The following is a 16,708-nucleotide window of genomic DNA, read 5'->3' on the forward strand; positions in this document are numbered from 1 at the left end:
AAAGCCTGTGGCTAGGCAGTTTGGTCTGATCCCTGTTAGGACTTAGCCCTGAGAGGTTGCCTCCAGTAGGCCAAACATGGACCCCTCAGGGCTATCCCAAATGGGACTGAAATGGGCCCTATGTCAGGGGTAAAAATAAGAGACGTGGTGGAGGTCCAACTCAGCCTCCCACTCCTGTGCTAAAAGCCCCCTGCTTTCCCTGCCAGGGAGGAGCAGTGTTCCCCCCCTACTCCCCGGCTGGTGGGGTAAAAACCCTTCCTCCACATCCTGTTTCAATGTACTTTAGCCCTTGCCCCAAATCCCACTGGTAGTGAGGGCCTGCCCACCTAGGATCTGACTCCTGTTGGCATCAAGCCCTAGGGAGACTTATTCTGGTACGGCTCCCCCAGCCTGAGAAGAGGACACCCATGGAGATAGGCCTTGCCCTACAACCCCAGCTTCTTCCTACCTCTTGCACTGCAGCACTTATCCCAACCCCTCATAACCCTGGCCCTGTGACATCATCTCTGTCTTCCCTGCCCCCATCCCTGGCACTGCTGAGCCTGCACTGAGTTAGTCTAACTCAGGTGGGGGGCTGGTGCAAGTAGCCCTGGGGTTCATTCTACTGGGTTGGTCCATGAGGAGCAACAGGTGTTAGTAGGCAAGTAGAGTTTGTTTTACTGTCCAGTCAGGGCACTGATAGGTGTCATAAAAACCCTACCTACTGGACAGTGAAAGCAGCAGGGCTGCAATCTTGGATCCAGAGCAGTTGCCAGTAGGAAAGGTGAGCAGCCCCGATCCAAGGATGGGAGAGCACTCCCCCATGACGGGAATGGCTGAAGCTATTGCAGAAAGTGCTGCATTTGCTCTGATCACTGGGGGGAAGAGAAGAGAGAGAGAGTGTGTGTCAGTGTCACACCCACCCCCAGTAATTAGCTGCCAGGGACTTCTCACCAGTGAATTCCTCTGACGAGTGAGCTGGTAATTACTCCAGAATGATTATCCATGTCTTTTTGCGAATACAGACTAACACGGCTGCTACTCTGAAACCTATCCATGTCTGTAAACTGTGCCCAGAGGCTGAGAGATCAGCTGTTTCCCCTCAGCAGCGGTGGCAGCAGCAGCTGTGAAATTGAAATCAAGACTAAGTGGCATTTTCCCTCAGCTAGACAAAGGAAGGGAGCGATAGAGGGTGGATTGTCTGACACTGAGCCTACTAAAGCACACAGGTTCAGACTCTAGGCACCAGTGGCCAAGCCTACTCAGCATCAGGGCCAAGGCTCAGAAATACATGCACCCCAGAGATCAGGAGCATAGCATGTACAACACATTGCCTGAGTAGATGAGCTGGTGGTGCTCCATCGGCTTTTATAATCAGACCCTGAGAGCAACCAGATGCTTCTGGGGAAGGTACAAGAAACCCCCATGATGGACAATTATGCAACTCCCTGCCCAGAGGGAAAGTTTCTTTTAAACTCCCATCAGGCAGTGGTTGGTTTACCCCTGAAGCAGGAGGTCTATATGCCATACACATCTTTATCCTATCAGATATAGTTGCGGATGGCTTCATGGTGCTCACCTGGTCTTTTAGGAATCCTGCTAAGTTCTTGGCCTCACTATACCCTTGCAGCAGTGAGTCCCACAGATTAATCATGAGTTGTGTTAACTAAATTCTCTCTTTCATCAGTTTCATATTTGTCACCCACCCGGACATGGGGGAGGCTGGAGAGATACTGGTAGCCAGTTCCTCTAGTATAGCCTCATGTAAAGGGGCCAGAAGGGCAATGGGGCCCACAACTTAAGAGCAAGAGAGTTCTAGTTTGTAATGTGTAAACACAGATTTCTTTTCCATGCTGACTTGTTGCAGATTCAATTTTCAGCTTGTGCAACTTTCCTTTACTGCAAGCTCCCGTCGAGCCTCCCTCATCCCTAGAGCAGGATGAAATGGAATTGGGGAGACTGTCTTGGACTATGTCTCATACAGCCAAGAGACTGGAATTGGTGCCATCGCTGCACTGCTCTCTCCTCACCTTTCAGGGGATGCACCTAAAGCGCCCTGGGGACTGTGTGCCAGATGAGCAGGTCTGTGAGATGCTAATTTTAAACTTCCCCCCGCCTCAGCACATCTTAAGGAAAGTACAGAACCTTCCTGCTACTCCTGAACCTCACTGGGGTTCACTCCTCCACTGCCATCATGCAGCGTGGTCACACAAGGGAGCCCTTGAAGGTCCATTAATTTTGCACTCAAGATTTAATAGCTGACTTCTGTAAAGACTAATGTCAGTCTGCGGAGAGATTTGGTTTCCTAAGTGCCTAGCCCCAGCCTGGGGGGAGGTCAAGGCTGTAAGAGCAGCCAAGTTGGAGGACAGAGCCAAGGGGTAGCGCAGTGTGTAGGTTGGTACGTGTATAGGGGGGGCAAGGAAAGACTGGCCCTGGGAGAGAAGTGGCCAAGGTAGAGGCTGGGAGTTTAACCCACGCTATGTATTTTGAAGGAGGGCATGAAATTGCAGTGCCTGGAACTTCCTCCCTGATCCTGCGTACCCTGCAATCGAGAATGACAGATCTGCACCGAGTCTGGCTGTGGGCCAGGTGTCTCTGCGTGGGGGTATAGGACAGAAAGAAATATTTGGGCTATTGGCAGCTGAGAATGGCTGGAGTACAGTGCACACTAGCTAGCCCTCCCCCCAGCCCTGCCTACACCAACACTGAAGACTGTGCGGGGCCAGCGTAGAGCTGTTATGCCAGCTCTAAGCACAGAGTAGAACAGCCCTGTTTTGGGGCAGGCCCTGTGGGCCAATTCCACCTATGACCCAGTGCTTTTGTGACATCAGAGTAACAAACCAGCACAGAGGAGCAGTGCCAGTATCTCCTCCAGAAGAAAGCCTGTCAAAGCAAGTAGGCACAACAACATGCCCTCTCTGACTGGGTTCAATAGGCAGAAGGCCTTTATGGCATGGACCCAACTCTCACAGGCAGATCCTTGCTGTCTGTGCCATTCGAAAGCCCAGATGCTAGCCTCGCAGGCGGGCTCTACAGTCAATCCCTCCTTTGAGGACGATGATGCTAGCCCCGCAGAATGGTGTTGAGCTTCAGGCTTTGCTGAGGAAACCACTGCTTGACATTCTAGGGCGATCCACTTCAACAGTCTTGAGAGCATTCCTTTTTGGGGAAGGTGCTACCTCAGCAGCTCTAAGGGCCTCTGAATAGAACAGCAGTCATTAGTAACTTTCACCTTGGGGTCAGGCATGGGGCTCACGCTGCTGTACCCGACAGATGGCTTTGGCACTGGATAGAAGAGCTCTTCAGAGGGAGAAGAGTAGATTTATCAACTGCTCTTCAGAGGGAGAAGAGTAGATTTATCAACTGCTGTCACTACTGGTGGTGTTGATACAGTGCAGGTCTGGTTGCATGCACTTGCAAACGGGCCCAGGTTTGCAGTCTTGTGGGAGGGTGTCAGACAATGGTGATGAATAATTGCTCACTGGCCCCCAAGAGAGCCTCCCGGATGGAACTGCACAGGGGTAAGGGCTGTCCACTGACGATGTAAGGCAGCCTGATCTGGCCTGTGCTCAAGAGACAGCCATCACCTGGGACCACGCTTCCAAAAGGCTCTGCCTCTACCTATACATCAGGCGTATGCATCACGCCGATTTGCATCAGGACCCTCTTCCTGGAATCATGCACAAACCTCTTCTCTTTACAGCCCTCTAAGGCAGCCCCTCCCAAGCCCCTAGAAAATCTTGCTCTCACACAGCAGTTCCCTCCCCTGTTCTTCATCAGTAGCTACATTACAATCTCCCTCCCTCACTTTTTTTTATTTCTCTTGTTGAAGAATGGCTGAGATGCCCTGTTTGAGTCCCTGTTAAAACACCCACCTCCCATGGTCTTTATTCCCCCAACCTAAGTTCCCCCCCCCATAGATTTATAAAAATCCACCATACACCCTGGGCCCCGCTGACAACATTAACTCCTTCTGCTTTTCCTGATCTTTTCTCTGCAGCTTTCCCTGATTTGGAGAGTTCCCATGTGAGTGACAGCTCCCCTTCTCCATTGCTGGTACTGGTTCCAGATCCTTGAGCCAACCCTAGCCCAGCCACATTGGCTGCTCCTGGTTCCTCCCATTCCTCTTTTCCAGAGGACCTACAGTTAGTTTCTCCTTTGTTATAGGGACTGTTAGGATTCTACAGCCACCTTCTCCCACGCTGGTGGATTGTAAGGGCCTCCTTTTGGACCTTACTCACTAGATTTTTCCTGGAATCTAATGCAGTTGTACTGCTGTATGCAATGACCAATCCCTTCCACATGCCAAACTCAAGTAGCACATGGTCTCTGGATCTGCTGGTCACTGGTTCCCTGTTCTCATCTGATCCCTTCCTTTTGGCAAGGAGCAGATCCAGAAAGACTTTTCCTTTTCCTGGAGTCTCTGTATTCTGGATCATAGGAGTGGTCTCGCCACAAGAACAACTTTGATGATCTTTGTTGATTTGTATCTGTCATCCATTCAGATGCCTGGACTGTTAAAAGCCCCCCATGAGTATTGTTCCCTGCAGTATGGAGCTGCTTGGAAGTTGATCCAGGAAGCTCTCTCACTCATGGGAATGGAGAGGTGTGAAGCGGACGCCCAAGGTCACTCGTCCTTTACTGTATGTTCCTTGTATCTTTGTCTCCAATCCCCCTGCGTTATCACATTATGACTCATTGGCTTCTCTCTACCTCTTCTACTTTTCCTCTCTCCCTGTAGAGGTTTTTTTCTATCAATATTAATAGCCCATTTATGGGATTTATAGCACCAGATTTCAGTTACTCCCACGAGGTACTAAAGGATGGTGACAGCGACAAGTATCACTTTCAATTCATCTTACTTATTTCCAAGAGGGAACGCAAAGTGCTTTGCAGACTTTGTGCATAATTGACAAAGGGCTTGTCTTCCTGGGCTGTGGAACACACCAGCTGTCTGGCATCCCTGCAGCAACACTGCAGGACATCTGAGGACAGGAAGTGAAGAGGAATTGTGTATTCAGTAGAAACTGTAGGGGGAGTTGAGGGAGCAGAATTTAATTAGCCCAGGTTGGAATTTGACCTGGATCCCAGGGTTAATACTTGGTGAACCTACAACTCTGGAGCCAGGGTTGGAGTCTGAAGGTTGGGTGAGGGCTCCAGCAGTAGCAACAGACCCATGCCCTCTGCTTTTCCCAGCCAGCCTTATCAGCTTGCTATGCAAGGCTGCTGAGGACTATGCAGCTCTTTATGCTCATCCTCCCATTGCTGGAGAGGACATTGTCTGGGGTTTGCTGCATACCACCATAAAGCATGAATCCTCCAGATACAGAATCTCAGGTCTCCAGGACTCCTCTTCCTTCGGTGTCTGCTTCCTAGGCCTCGTTTCCTTTTCCACTCTCTGGAGTTCGTTTTGGTTTTCATTTCCCATCCTAAATTCCAGTCTCCAGTCAGTTCCCAGTTCACATCCCACAGTATGGCTTCTAGGGCTGGTTTCCAATCCCCAGCCTCATCTCTGGTCATTGTTTCCAATTCCCAGCCCAACAACCGATTCTCCATGTTGATTTCAATGTGACAAACTTGCATTCTCCCCTTCCAGCTCAGGCCCAGTTTGTCTTCTTCCTTGGTCTGCTATAACAAGATGGTGTTTTATTGCCCAGCCAGCCTGGAGGGACATGGACAGAGGAGTACTCCTGGCATTAATGATCAGTTGTGGGCACTTTTTATTTACTGAGGTAGTTTGTGGCTGAGTAGAGTCTAATTGGGGGGAAAAACATAACCTGCGATGTATCCCTGTCACACTGAACTCTCATTGAGATGACAGGAGAGAGATGAATTTCAAACATGCCCAGCTGCTCCTCACTTTGCTGTCAACCCTGGGACAATAAATCTCTCCCTTCACATGTGTGGAGTAAGATTTAGTTCAAGTATCACCTGAAATCCCTCACAGCCTGGTACTTAAAAACACAAACCCCAGCAAAGCAGGAAATGAAAACAGTAAAAGGAGATTAAAATGCAGAAGCTGGGGGACTGTAAAACCCATACAGAGGAGCCCTCCTGCCTGTGTCTGATTTAGGGGCTGTTCTCAAACACTGACGCACCTAATTCACATTCATCCATGTTTGTCATGCTACTCAAAAAACAGCCAGACTCGGTGCAGGGACTGAGAGATAAGAGCCGTCTATGCAGCACATGGCACCAGGCTTGCCCCATTCCAGGAGGAGAGGCTTGCAGAACTCAAGATTTGTCAGAGCACTGGCCTATCCAGTGCTGGATCCTGCCTCTAGCAGGGGTCAATGACTGGGCCAACATTTTCCGTGTGACCGCTGCCATTAGGCATCTACATACCTATTTAGACATGTAAATAAGTGAAGTGAAGTGTTGAGTACCCACAGCTCGCATCAGGGTCCCTGAACATGGAGCACACTGCACAGTTCAGGTCTCTTCTTGATAGCTGAATTGATGTTTTCAGACAGATCAGCAGGGGAGCTCAGAGAAGATCAGCAAACAGAGGCTGGCAGGGGGGACTCAATTGATGAGGGTGATTGGAAGACTTAAGAGATGGCTATGGGAGGGCAGGAGAACCTTTTCGAGATATGTGCTACAGGTGCTCCTTTCTTCGTGCTAGCAAGAGCAGGGTTGCCTTTATCCCAACCCTACCTCTCATCAGAGCAGTTGAGCAGCTGATTGGGAAACTGGGTGATGCAGGGAACTTCCCACTTGTCAAAGCCTGGCCATGACACTGTCTTTGTCTCCAGCGTCTGCTGGTGAAAAATGCAAAGCCTATGTTCTCCTTAGTGAACATCAGAAGTCACTCTAGAGACAGCCCTAAAGCATCATTCTGCTTTTCCCCATTAATCAAGGCAGTGGTCTCATGCTCCGAGTCTGTTTCAGTCTTTTCAGAGCCATTTGCTTGTTTCTGAGCCACATCTGTGGCAGTAGCCCTTGGAGTCAGCAGCAGGGTCTTCAACTTTTGGAACCCTACCTCACATTGTGCGATTGGGGCCACAAAATAGAGCTCATGCTCTTTCCACTACACCTGCATTTTGTACCTTTATCACAAGTAGAACCGATCAGCAAATTTGATGGGATAGTTTTCTGCCAAAAAAAGGTAGTTTTGACTAAACATTTTGTGGGAATGTGTCTATTTTAGCACTGATTTAACTTTTTCCCTTCAAGACCTTGTTTCAGCTGTATCATTTTGATTAGTTTTGACTATATTAAAGTTGTCTTAATATTCAGTATAATAAAATTAACATGAAATGTTTTAATGGTTCCAAATAACCAAGGTTTTGGAAGGTGTTTTGTGGGACATTGCAGCTTCTCAAACCGATTTGGAACTAATTTTGTTTCAGAAATGTTGGAATTTCTTGCCAAATAGAAATTCAGGTTCCCAACCACCTCTAATCACCCTGGGTCTGAAGAGGACAGCATTTTTAGGAAAAAAAAAAAAAAAAATGAAGCAACTGAAGCCACTTTAATTCCCCAACCTGGGAGGGAAGCTGGCAGAGAACTGCGGGAGAACTTCCAGAATTTCTTGGAAGCAAGTGATATTGCTCAGAAATCTGAGAGAGTGAAACACAATGGTGCCTGGGGCAAGCCTAAAAGCTTTGAGGACTTGCAATCCAGTCCAGTGGGAGCATGGAGGAGACTGCAGACTGCCAGACAAAAATAATTCAAACATATCCACAATACTATGACCCACAGAAGGAGGTCACTTGGCATAGGCACTTTTTTAAAAACAAACAAAAAAAAAAACCCAATAGCCAGATGAAATAATTGAGCCTTTTGGTACAAGCCTACCTAATAAAGCTGAGCTAAGCCATGAAAACCTGACTGGTTAACAATTGAACTAATCAGAGTGGTATAACTGATGAACAGGTCAAAGCAAGGATATTGTGAGAGGCGGACTTGACTTTGCAAAGAACATTAGTTATTTGTGGGGCTAGTGAGAGCTGTGCTTCTCAATGAAAATGTTAATAAGCAGTGAAAGGACTAAATAAGCAGTGAAGCATGCACATGAAAGCAGAAAAACACAGTACAAGGGTAAACAAATGTCAGGGACCAATTTGTTGGCAATAAGTGTGGAAGTCATTGCAATACACCATGTCCAGCACAAAGGCTGCAACAGCATGTAGTGCAACCATGTAATGAACTGGGATTCATCAAATTCCTAATAATCCCAGTGGGTACTACCCACAATATATCGACACCTAACATTTCATTTAGCAGAGAGGGAAGGTAAAAGCAAAATTTGACCAGATGGTAAAATTAAATGTTATTGAGCAAATACAGATACCAGCTGACCGAGTTAACACTGTAATAAAACCAAATGAGTTAAATGGACTACTGTTAATTTAAAAAAACAAAACAAAGCACCACTTGAGGTGCTGAACACAACACATCCCCTAGCAGCGTACTAAGCCTCATAAGTCAGTTTGTTCACCAGGAGACTCCAAATGAGTTAACTGTTAAGGGCCTGCAACCCATGAATAACTCATTTTGGCTATTTGCATTATAGCAGAGCAGCAGCTCTAAGTTTTAATCACTTGCTGTTTAAAAGATGAGAATTTTAAGGGCTCTTAAGAGGCAACTAGCCAATGGGGGAGTTGGATGGTCTTGACATTTGCTGTGCCTCATAAGGATATGGGGGATAGGGTTAGTAGCCCAAATTTGGGATCCTTTGAGCAAGAGATTTCTGAAATATAATCCCCCTAAAAAAATCAGCTGTTTACAAAATCCAGTGTTTTGGAGTTTTTTTTGTCCACTCTTGGGGGGCTCAACCTATTGCTCCAAATCCTCCCCAAACTGATCTCAGCTACTCGTGATTTAGCTCAGCTAGTGCATCCACTGACTTCCCCTTTCAGGGCATGTCAAAGGTTCAGTCAGTGATCAGTGTGCCTCCTCATGGCTGGGTGTGGCATAGCAGCTCAGCTGTTTCTCTTGTACTGTCACCTGTGGTTTAAACTGCTTGGTGGTCTTTTCTTTCTTGACATTTCAGCCAAGTCACTTGGAGCCACCTCACCCCTTCAATGGCTTATCCCAAGTCTTCAGTCTCAGTCTGGGTACAAAACTGGTTTACACTGCCTGCCCTTCCTGAAGGGGGGCTGGGGAAATCCAGGCCCAACTTCTCCTTGAGGTTCCTATCTAGGCCCCTTGCAATAAGCAGGTAGGGGCTGTTCTTTACAATACCTTGCTGGATCCTTGGGCTGCTGCTTCCTACCTTTGTCAGTTTGCAGGCTCCTGTTACAGAGCTGCACTCTCCAGTCCTCGCTCCCTGGAGTGTCACCTCTCCATACAGCTTCTTCACACTTTGTTGCTAAGGCACTTTCTCCAGTTGGTTGGCTCCTAGCCCCTTTAGCAGCCCCACTCTGCAGCCTTTTATCCCAGCTGTGATTAATTGGCCAGTTAGTCACAGCTTGAGAGGGAACTGACTCATCTATTAACCCCTTCCTGGCTGCCACAAGGTGAGGTCTATACATCCCATCACAGGAAGCAATACTGAAAAATGTATTAAGGACAAACTTTCACATTCTAGATCTGCAGGAGCTAAACTGACACGCCTAAAAGAGTGAAATGTGCACATGCAGGAAGACTAGGGTTTGCAGCCAGCTTGTTACAGTAACTGGATAGCTCAGGCTCATGCTGGGGTCCTTAAACCTGAGCAGCACCCATGCACGGAGGCCATGTCTATGCCACAAAATTAAGTTGACCTAACTTACATCGGCATACAGCCGCTGCAGTAATTACATGACTTGGGCGTGTCTACAGTTTGTGTCCTCACCAGGAGAAACTTGTATCGATTGCATTTTTGATGTGAGGCATTGTGGGATGGCTCCTGAAAGCCAGTAATAGTCGACTTAAGCAATGCAATGTCCACACTGACACTGCTTCGACCTATCTACATCAACCTTGACTCTACACCGCTCAAGGAAATGGAGCAGTTACGTTGGCGGGAGTGAAATTTAAGTGTAGACACGTCCAGAGTTAGGTGGACATAAGCTGCCTTGCGTCAACCTAACTCTGTAGTGTAGACCAGACTTGAGAGTCTAAACCCTACCCTCGGCAGTTTTCAGAGAATGCACCTTGGGCACGTTCCCTGCATTCTTCAGGGGCTCCTTTTGAAAGTTTTGCCCTAAGCCCAAATGTCTAATTTAAGAATGATATTTTAAAGTGCTCTAAAATCCACAGTCAGACTCTGATTTTATTTTAGATGTATTGTCAAAGAAATTAGCATTTAACAGAGGGAAGATGAAAGACTCTAAGCAGTTAAGGTCATGTAATTCCTGAATTTTTTGAATAATGGAACTGAGTGCGATCAAAGGCAAGCAAGTCCTTGAGTTATTTGATCAAGGGTTTTCTAATACTAAATTCTCCCCTAACAAGAGCTTCTTGTAACATTTGCAGATTCTTATAACTTTTTTGGTGCAAACCTAAGGAATATGAAGGGTCAGAGCAGTGAGGAGGGAAATGTGAAGGGGTTTGGAACAGGGCATGGGTGGGTGAGTTGGGCCAATACAAGGGAGGGGACTCTGTTCCTTTGCCAATCTTCACCCCTTTAGATCTGTGCTCTGGCACAGATTGTTAGGGGCCAGCACAGCCCTGGACAACATCTTGTATTAGTGTTAGGGGCCACTCAACCACTGATTTTGAAAAAACAGTTTGATGACTAAAGTTTTGATGAAGAACTGGGTTTCCAAAAGGGTAGTTTTTCTATGATCCCTCAACAAATAAGGGTCATCCTCAAAATGACCTTTGGTTTCTGGGAGCTCAGTTACCCTAAGAGCAGAACCAAAAGGAGGAAAGTTGAGCATTTTCACCTCCAGTAACATATGTGGTAGGGGAAAGGAAGTGGAGCCATCTATGCCCTCCCCCACAAACCCCCCCAATTTCCCATAATTCCTCGCTATGTTGCTCCATCAGGCCCAGGGCGAGGACTCAGGGTCTCCCCTTTCCTCCACTACCCCCGGTCAGAGGTGGAGTCCAGAACTCCCCTCCTTCTCCATGCTGCCTCCAGCAGAGGGAAAGGTCTCCATGCTCACGCATCCCCACAATGCTGCTGCTGCTGCTGCTTCTAGGAGGAAAGGGGAGATCAGAACAGTGCAGCAGAGTGGGAAGGAAAGGAGAGGGTCAGAGTTGTGCAATGAGGAAGTAGGGAGGCTTTAGCTGTGCCCCACAAACCTATCCACATCCATATGCTCCATTTCTGTCCCGCCTTCAAAACATGCCCCTCACCTTGCTGTAACCAGCCAAGCTGAGGAGCTGGGAATGAGCATGTTCAGTGCATGGCACAGGCATACAATGCCAATGCCACGTTGAAGAGCAAGGAACAGGATGATCAATTCATGGCACAGTGCACAGCACTGAGATCATAGTTGAGAACAGGCACGCTCGGAGCAGGCACCAAGCACACAGTGTAGAGACTGTGGTGATCAGCTGAGAACAGGCATACTCTTGGCATGGCTCAGGCCCACTAGTGCTGAAACCACAAGTGGGGGATAAAAACACCCACTGATGACTTGTCTACACTGCCAATTGAAGGACAAAACTTTTTTTTAAGCACCTGTCCCACTCCCGGAAAGACAAAAGTTTTGCTGCAGCAAGTGGCAGTGTAAATGGCTCATTGTCGGCTCATAGGGGGTGGAAGTATTTTGTCTGCAAAAGTGCCATGTTGCTAAAAGCTGTGTAATGTAGACAAAGCCTGTGATGAATGGAGCAGTTTGCCCCTCTCAGAGCTTGTGGCACCTTAGAGACTAACAAATTTTCTTTTGCGAATACAGACTAACAGGGCTGCTACTCTGAAACCTCTCAGAGCTGTTGTTTCAGGCTATGTTAATCTCCATGGAGTGCTCTAGTTCAGCTGAGAACATCTCATTGAGATGAATGGGCCACTTCACACCTCTCTGAGCCTGCTAGGCTACAGAAGGATGTGTAAAATGCCTTCTGCACACACCAGGCCCAGATTGTGGGGAGGGACTTTGCATCTCCATTCTCCTACCCCTTCTTGCAACCAGCTGGTGCATGCACACACTCACAGCTTCACCACCTTCCCACAGCCCCTCCAAGTTTACCAGGGGCATGAAGAGACAAGAAGGGGGGATGAAACTGGGGCGATGCTTGGAGCAGCAGAGGGGGAGGGGTGGGGGTGGTCAGAGCAATGGGCATGATGGAGGGAAGGTTGGAGAAACTAGAGCAGCGTTAGAGCAGTAGGGGAGTCTGAGCAGTGAGGGGGAACAGGGGAGGTCAGAGCAGTCTAAGGCAGAGTGGGGTGGATAGGAGCTCAGCGCTGTGCAGTGTAGGATGCTGGGAGGTGGCATGGATCTTTGTATTTGGTACTGTTCAGAGATATGAGGAGTGTATTATTAGTAGTTGTAGGATAACCATAGCACCTAGGAATTCTAATCATGGCCCAGGACCCCACTGAGCTAGGGACTGTACAAACTCAGAACAAAAAGACAGCCCCTGCCCCAGGGAGCTCATAAGCTAAGTATAAAACAAGAGACAACAGCTGGATACAGACAGGCCAACAGGGGAATACAAAAAACCCAAAAATAATATTAATCAGCATGAGGCAATGGTCTCAGCACACCAGTGGCTGAACTCAACATCCTAGGACACATCACAGAGGAGGAGGAGGATCCTGGGAACTACAGGCCAGTCAGCCTCACCTCAGTCCCTGGAAAAATCATGGAGCAGGTCCTCAAGGAATCAATTCTGAAGCACTTAGAGGAGAGGAAAGTGATCAGGAACAGTCAGCATGGATTCACCAAGGGCAAGTCATGCCTGACTAATCTAATTGCCTTCTATGATGAGATAACTGGCTCTGTGGATGAGGGGAAAGCAGTGGATGTGTTGTTCCTTGACTTTAGCAAAGCTTTTGACATGATCTCCCACAGTATTCTTGCCAGCAAGTTAAAGAAGTATGGGCTGGATGAATGGACTATAAGGTGGATAGAAAGTTGGCTAGATTGTCGGGCTCCATGGGTAGTGATCAATGGCTCCATATCTAGTTGGCAGCCGGTATCAATTGGAGTGCCCCAATGGTCGGTCCTTGGGCCGGTTTTGTTCAATATCTTCATAAATGATCTGAAGGACCAAGAAGGCCAATGGCATTTTGGGATGTATAAGTAGATGTCAGCAGATCGAGGGATGTGATCGTTCCCCTCTATTCAACATTGGTGAGGCCTCATCTGGAGTACTTTGTCCAGTTTTGGGCCCCACACTACAAGAAGGATGTGGAAAAATTGGAAAACATCCAGTGGAGGGCAACAAAAATGATTAGGGGACTGGAACACATGACTTATGAGGAGAGGTTGAGGGAACTGGGATAGTTTAGTCTGCAGAAGAGAAGAATGAGGGGGGATTTGATAGCTGCTTTCAACTACCTGAAAGGGGGTTCCAAAGAGGATGGATCTAGACTGTTCTCCGTGGTAGCAGATGACAGAACAAGGAGTAATGGTCTCAAGTTGCAGTGGGGGAGGTTTAGGTTGGATATTAGGAAAAAACCGGTTTCAGAGTAGCAGCCGTGTTAGTCTGTATTCGCAAAAAGAAAAGGAGTACTTGTGGCACCTTAGAGACTAACAAATTTATTAGAGCATAAGCTATGAAGTGAGCTGTAGCTCACGAAAGCTTATGCTCTAATAAATTTGTTAGTCTCTAAGGTGCCACAAGTACTCCTTTTCTTTTTAGGAAAAAACCTTTTCACTAGGAGGGTGGTGAAACACTGGAATGTGTTACCTAGGGAGGTGGTGGAATCTCTTTCCTTAGAAGTTTTTAAGGTCAGGCTTGACAAAGCCCTGGCTGGGATGATTTAGTTGGGGATTGGTCCTGCTTTGAGCAGGGGGTTGGACTAGATAACCTCCTGAGGTCCCTTCCAACCCTGATATTCTATGATTCTATGACTCTGTAACAAGCAGGCAAGGTCTATCTATTCAGACCTACTCCTGCTACTTCCTGGGCTTCTTCCTACCTCAGCCTGTCCACAGGCCTTTTCCATAGCTCCTACCTGTATTTTTCTCAGGCTCTGTAGCCTCTCTTGGTTCATGCTTCTTTCAGGGCTTCCCCTACAATCTCTCAACAAATCCCCAATGAAAATGCAAACAAACCACTCTGCCCTCCTCAGACTTGAATTTTCATCCCTCTTAGATTTCCCCTGTTCCTTACTTGAAAGCCTCCCTGGTGGACCAGATCCTTCCCTTCTAACAAGGCCAGAGCTTTCTGCACCACAGCACCTGCTCCATGTCTCTCCCTACCTCTTGCCAAAGTTCTCTAGGCAGGGGAGAATCCCAAGGCCAACTCTTCTCCTAGGCTTCCTCTTCCCTCCACTGCCCTAATGTTCATCCTGGCCCTGAAGGTCTCTCACCTGCCCCAAGAGAAGCTACAGTGTTCTTTCTCTCCATCCATGCTACCTTCCTTCTGCTCTAGGCTTCCTCTCTATACGGTAAGCACCCAGCTCCTCACCCAGCTGGGACTTATCTTTCATTGGGCCTGGTCCCCTCTCCAGGTGTAGCCAGGTATCCTATTGAGCTCTCCAGTGAACTTTTTCAGAGCCAGTGGGGCATATCTCCCCATCGCACACACCTCCCTCTCTGAGACACAGTTCTTCAGTAGGAACAGGAGACAGCTAAATAAAACCAACAAAGGCTTCGAATCTCTGTTTCTTTAGGAATCCCAAATGACCGAGAGTGCTCATGTGCTGCCTGCGAAGTAGCTCATACCCGTCCAGTCACTGACAGTGGAAAACAGTAGCAAACCAAGGCTCCAGGTGGCTCCACTTCAGGGCTCAACAGGCCACCAGGGTTGCCAGGTGTCCAGTTTTCGGTACTGACCGGACTGTTAAAAGTCCGGTTGGCAGCACAGCAGGCTAAGGCAGGCTTCCTTCCTGCAGTGGCTCCGCACGGCTCCTGGAAGCAGCAGCATGTCCCACCTCTGGCTCCTACATGTAGGGGCAGTCAGAGGGTTCCGCGCGCTGCCCCCGCCCCAAGCGCCAGCTCCATAGCTCCCAATGGCCAGGAACTGTGGCCAATGAGAGCTGCAGGGGCAGTGCCTGCGGACGGGGCAGTGCGCAGAGCTGCCTGGCCGAGCCACCGCATAGGAGCCAGAGGGGGGACATGCTGCTGCTTCTGGGAGCTGCCTGAGGTAAGTGCTACCCGGAGCCTGAATTCTTGACCCCCTCCCACAGCTCTGATCCCACTTCCTACTCCCCGCTTTCCAAACCCCTTGATCCCAGCCCAGAGCACCCTCCTGCACCCCAAATCCCTCATCCCCAGGTCTACCCCAGAGCCCGCACTCCCAGCCAAAGCCCTCACCCCCCCCCATGCCACAATTCCCTGTCCCAGCCATGATCCCGCTCCTGCCCTCCAAACCCCTTGGTCCCAGCCCAGAGCACCCTCCTACACCCCAAACCCCTCATCTCCAGTCCCATCCCAGAGCCTGCACTCCCAGCTGGAGCCGTCACACACACACACACACTCCAACCCCCAGCCTGGAGCCCTCTCCTACATCCCAAATCCCTCATCTCTGGCCCCACACCAGAGCCCACAACCTCAGCTGGAGCCCTCCTCCTCCCCCTCTCACCCCAACCCCCTGTTCCAGCCCAGAGTCCCCTCCTGCACCCTGAACCCCTCATTTCTGGCCCCACCCCAGAACCTGCACCTCCAGCTCACAGCCCATACCCCAATCCCTTCCCTCAGCCCGGAGCCCCCTCCCATACTCCAAACACCTCAGATCTATCCCCCAGCCTGGAGCCCCCTCCTGCATCTCAAACCCCTCATCACCGGCCCCACCACAGAGCCCACACCCCCAGCCGGTGCCCTCACCCCCTCCCGCACGCTAATCCTTTGAGCCATCCCAGTGAAAATGAGCGAGTGAGTGGGGGTGGAGAGAGTGAGTGTCAGAGGGAGGGAGGATGGAGTGAACAGGGGGCGGGGCCTCAGAGGAGAGGCAGAGCAGGGGACAGGACAAAGGCTTTCTGTTTTTTATGAGTAGAAAGTTGGCAACCCTACAGGCCACTGCAGGAGCAGTTTGATAAATAAGATATTGCTGTGTGATCAGAAAGCCATTTGGGTTCTAAAATAATGACAGGTGTCCAATAGAGTGAGAATAGTTGTCTCATCTGCCGGGGCTCAGGTCATCTGAGCCCACCCTCCATCCTAGGTATCTCCATTGTGTGCTTTATTGACTGGCAGTATTAATCTGTGGTTGTATTCTGGCTGATATTATGCTTTATTTGCATCTAATTTCCCTCCCCAAAAGGGGGTGGGGAATTTAGCAGTAGCCACTGGAGATGGGTACTGACCTGTCATGTGACGGGGCAGAGCCATTTAACCCTTGCCTATGTCAGATGCTTCAGCCTGACAATAAAGACCAGACTCTTCCTAGCACCCTTGTGTGTCACACCTTTATTATAGGTTTCAGAGTAGCAGCTGTGTTAGTCTGTATTCGCAAAAAGAAAAGGAGTACTTGTGGCACCTTAGAGACTAACAAATTTATTTGAGCATAAGCTTTCATGAGCTACAGCTCACTTAATCAGCTTTTGATTCTAGATCAGCCCCAGCCTTGCATTCTGGCAATGGACCATTTGAATACCCATAACCATCTGTCTCTGAGTCAGCAAATGGCCAGTCACATTATGCACAGACCATCCCCTTTGTCCTGTGCTGTCCAGAGTTTCCTTCCCTTGCTCATGGCTGCAGAAGGCTGTCAAATGGCTGAAATGGCCCCAGAACCCATT

This window comes from Dermochelys coriacea, chromosome 6, assembly GCF_009764565.3.
Source record: "Dermochelys coriacea isolate rDerCor1 chromosome 6, rDerCor1.pri.v4, whole genome shotgun sequence".
NCBI lineage: Eukaryota > Metazoa > Chordata > Testudines > Dermochelyidae > Dermochelys > Dermochelys coriacea.